This window comes from Stenella coeruleoalba (assembly GCF_951394435.1).
Source record: "Stenella coeruleoalba genome assembly, chromosome: 8".
Classification (NCBI taxonomy): domain Eukaryota; kingdom Metazoa; phylum Chordata; class Mammalia; order Artiodactyla; family Delphinidae; genus Stenella; species Stenella coeruleoalba.
This window is the reverse complement of record NC_137154.1, coordinates 60059969-60065131: the sequence shown is the minus strand read 5'-3', so window position 1 is coordinate 60065131 and position 5163 is coordinate 60059969.

Sequence of the window (5163 nt, the reverse complement as noted above, 5' to 3'; positions counted from 1 at the left end):
GGCCATGACCACTGAGCCTGCGCATCCGGAACCTGTGCTCCGCAGCGGGAGAGGCCACAACAGTCAGAGGCCCGCGTACAGGAAAAAAAAAAAAAGAAGCCTTGAGATGGAATAATTTCGGAATTTCTTTTTGAATAGAGCTGAGGTTCTGCTTAAAAACATAAATTTGTGGAACTTCTAGGGGTTGCATTGTTTACTTCAAGAAAAGTCAGTGTCAACAGATGAATGGATAAAGAAGATGTGGTAAACATATACAATGGAATACTACTCAGCCATAAAAAAGAATGAAATAATGCCACTTGCAGCAACATGGATGGACTTGGAGGGCATTATGCTAAGTGAAATAAGTCAGTCAGAGAAGGACAAATGCTGTATGATATCACGTATATGTGGAATGTAAAAAATAAAGTAGGGACTTCCCTGCTGGTGGAGTGGTTAAGAATCCGCCTGCCAATGCAGGAGACACGGGTTCGATCCTTGGTCCAGGAAGATCCCACATGCCGCGGAGCAACTAAGCCCACAAGCCACAACTACTGAGCCTGTGCACCACAACTACTGAAGCCTGCACGCCTAGATCCCATGCTCCGCAACAAGGGAAGCCACACACCTCAACGAAGAGTGGCCCCTGCTCGCTGCAACTAGAGAAAGCCCATGTGCAGCAATGAAGACCCAATGCAGCCAATAAATAAATAAATAAACTAGTGAATATAACAAAAAAGAAACAGATTCACAGATATAGAGAACAAGCTAGTGGTTACCAGTGGGGAGAGGGATGGAGGAGGGGCAAGTTAGGGATACGGTTTTAGGAGGTACAAACTACTATGCATAAAACAAATAAGCGGGCTTCCCTGGTGGCGCAGTGGTTGAGGGTCCGCCTGCCGATGCAGGGGACACGGGTTCGTGCCCCGGTCCGGGAAGATCCCACATGCCGCGGAGTGGCTGGGCCATGGTCGCTGAGCCTGCATGTCCGGGGCCTGTGCTCCGTGGTGGGAGAGGCCACAGCAGTGAAAGTCCCACGTACCACAAAAAAAAAAACAAAAAATAAGCTATGAGGATATATTGTACAATACAGGGAATATAGCCAATATTTTATACTAACTATAAATGGAGTATATCTTAAAAATTGTGAGTCACTATGTTGTATACCTGAAACTCATATAATATTGTGCATAAACTATACTTCAATAGAAAAAATTTTAAGTCGGTGTCCATAATGATTTCAATAGGAAATATCAACACCGGAGGTGTCAACCATATTCCTAGCCACATCCTCAAATGTCTTAAAGAGGCACTCACAACAAAACTTACCCAGCAAGGCAAGCAGTTAATATTACTGAATCAGGGTTAAATACAATCAAGGTCCAGGGCTTTTCCAATTAGTCTTTCTATAGCAGTCTGAACCTTCAAAGTCTTTTGGAATCATTAATTTGACGGATAGAGTCACAGACTGGCTAGAACAAAATGTTCTCTGCCCCTTATCATGGCTTTAAGTTGCAGCTACTACTTTGGTGTCCTGAAGACTTACTCTAAATGCTCTGTTTTAAGAGAAAATGTTATTGCCAGAGTTACTCCTTCATTGTTGATTGAGAACAGAGAGTACTTCCAAATGTGCACACTGGGTTCACACAAGTAGTCAGAACTCTGAGTCCACAGGTGAGGCATCTGGACCCAGTGATGATAAGGACAGCCTTATAGATATTGCCATTTCTAAGAGTAGGATAGTGGAAACTTCAGTGGCTTTGGACAGTCCAAAGTTCAAATCCTAAATACTTCTTGGCTAGGGTGAACTTGGGGAACTGAACATTTATGAGCCCCAGTTTCTCTGTCAGTATAAATTAGGTCTATAAATGATACTTTATAAGGTAGCTGTGAGAATTAAATGAGAAAACAAATATTAAAGGGGCTTACCAAATGATATCTCTCTGAAAAAATCTGTGGAGTCCAAAGGGACCTTTAAAAAATGTCAACCTCTTCACAACCTAGGGTATTTATTATTACAGAGTCACTGGCCCTAGGGGAGCTAGCCTATTGACAGTAAAAAAAATACCCCAGTTTGGTTCCTTTGCACCAGACTGGGTTGGAGTTTTAGCCTGTCTGCAAAGTAGTCAATTGTTTTGATCAAAGACTAGGTAAGGTGTGCTTTTCCAGGAATGTGTGGTCATTACTCTTTGATTTGGTCAAAAAGGCTAGGAGAGACTTGAAGATAATTCTTCAGTTCCTACTATGTGCAAGGCATGAGTGAGAAATGTACGACACAGTGGTTATGAACATGAACACTGGTACCAGATTGCTTGGGCTCCACCTCTTACTAACTGTGGGACCTGTGGGATGTTAGTTTCCTCATCTTAAAACAGAGATATAATAGTAACTGTTGTGAAGATTAAATTAGGTAATGTTTGCAAAATGCTTTTAGTAGAGTGCTTGGCACATGGTATATGCTATGTGTTTGATAAATTCATTTTGACTGTGTTTAGTGTTTACTTCATCTATGCAGGTCTTGGTTTTTTCTATTGGATTATAAATCCCCATGGAATGAATGAATTTGGAAAGGGAGGGGGAAATTCACATTTCTCTTTATGTTAGAGTGTCCCTACTCCTACTCTGTGTTAGATTGTCTCTTACATGCTTTACATACATTTAATTCTCACCTTTTTTTTTTTTTTTTTTTTTTGCGTTACACGGGCCTCTCACTGCTGTGGCCTCTCTCGTTGCGGAGCACAGGCTCCGGACGCGCAGGCTCAGCGGCCATGGCTCACGGGCCTAGCGGCTCCGCGGCATGTGGGATCTTCCCAGACCGGGGCATGAACCCGTGTCCCCTGCATTGGCAGGTGGACTCTCAACCACTGCGCCACCAGGGAAGCCCTAATTCTCACCTTCTGAGATAGATGTTATCATTTTCTTTTTATAGATGAAGAAGCTAAAGCTCAGAGAGGATGGGTGAATTGCCTGTGCTTGTACAGTATTGGAGACAGAATTCAAACCTGGTCTAATGATACATCCCATAATCACATACTTTAACAGCTATGAGGTTATGAGGGAGAGAATCCAGAGCTTGTTGCAGCATCACATCCTGCTGTTATTATCTCTTATCAGTTGCCCTAAAGTATTTAGTGTATGTTTCTGAAATATCAATATAACACAAGGACATATAGTCAATATTGTGCCTATGGGTCATAGGCACAAAAGCATTCATCCTACTTTCCCAAAGCAAATACAAATTTATGTCAGAGAAAAAGAAATTAATAATTATATTTTCAGGAGGAGAGGGTGAAGAAGTGGAAGGGATGAAGGGGGGAAGACAAGAAAGGGAAGGGGGATATTTTGCTGACTAGTAAATGCTGTAAACAATTTTCAAGACTGATGAACACGAACATGCAGGAAGCATCATAAGAAACATAGAATTAGCTTCAGCCTGGAGGAAAGAAAAGGCCAGCAGCCAGACATTTCACAAGCCACCAGGAAGCACTCATGTGAGCAGACTCAGGTACAGTCAAGCAAAGGAAGCATCCCGAGGACAGGTGAGTTTCAGGTCAGGTATTAGTAAAAGAGTGAAGAGAAGACTGGCAACCTTTGTCATTGCTGTTGACCTTCAGGTAAGGCTGACAAGTCAGTGGCTTTGGGAGTTGCATTTTGAAAAATGCTGTTCAGAGTACTTGGGAAATATTGTTCCATAAGACATGGAGTGTAATGAGAAGGAGAAAGGGGATGGCTAGACAGATGTGGAAGAGGCAGGAGGAAAGGAAAAGGGGAAAGAGAGTCTGGGGTCAGTAGAGAAAAATATTAAAGGTCCAGATAAAATCACATCATCAGTCAGATATTTTAATTTAGCACCTACTATACGCAGAACACTGAAACTCGATGCTGAGGATACAACAGAATAATAATAGATGCCACCATTTTTTGAATGTTTACAAAATGCCAGGTACCGTGGCAACAGGTTACACACCATTTTTTTGGTTTCATCTTAAAAACAGCTCTCTGAGGTGAGGATTCTAGACTTGAGAGGTTAATCACAGCTAGTTACTGGCCATCAGGGATTCCCAAACCATGTCTTTCAGAGTTAAGATAATGTACTTTCCTTCTTCTCTCTCCTCATCTTCATTTTAATTTTTATAGGATTTTAAAAAACGCATTTGTGTATATTGTTAACCATAAAAAGGATACATATTTACTGTAGAAAAATTGGGAAACACTGTTAATAAGGTAAAAAAGTAATATTTTTTCAAATCTATGCAATTTTAAAGAAGTACAAGAAACACCCTGAAATTGATTGCTAAAACATGTGTGAAAAATCCTGTTCTTGCACTCATATCGACACCATCATCCTTTTTAAAAATTTTTTTAAATAATTAATTAATTATTATTATTTATTTATTTATTTTTGGCTGTGTTGGGTCTTCATTGCTGCGCGCTGGCTTTGTCTAGTCGTGGCGAGCGGGGGCTACTCTTCGTGCGGTGCGCAGGCTTCTCACTGTGGTGGCTTCTCTTGTTGTCGAGCACAGGCTCTAGGTGTGTGGGCTTCAGTAGTTGTGGCACACGGGCTAGTTGCTCCGCGGCATGTGAGATCTTCCCGGACCAGGGCTCAAACCCGTGTCCCCTGCATTGGCAGGCGGATTCTTAACCACCAGACCACCAGGGAAGTCCCATCATCCTTTTTAAAAATGCCCATTTGATAAAGGAAAAGGGAAGCTCATCTTTATCTTAATTGCATTTCTCTATTACTACTGAAGTATTATGGTTTTTCATGTTTTCGGCCTTGGCCTCTCCTACGTTGTGTGTGTGTTACACACTAGTATCTTTTCTTCATTTTCTTTTGGAATGTCTGTTTCTAATTGGTTTGTAAAATTATTTCAAGAATATTAACTTTGTTATACATGGTAAACATTTTCTCTAGTTTCTCTTGTTTTGATTATAGGACGTTTTGACATAAAGAAAATTTTCATTCTTGTGTAATCAAATTTATTGTACAATCCCTTTATGTTTTCATCTTTTGCTTTCTTTCGTTTGGAAAGACCTGCTTCACCCCAAGATTGGCTTTGTTATCTTCTAATGGGCTGGGTTTTGAAGGAGGCAAGGGATGGGGATTGACCCAGAGGAGGAGAAGGAAGGGATTTAGGGACTCAAAGCTAATACAGTGATGGGGTTGGTGTTGCCAGAAGCAGG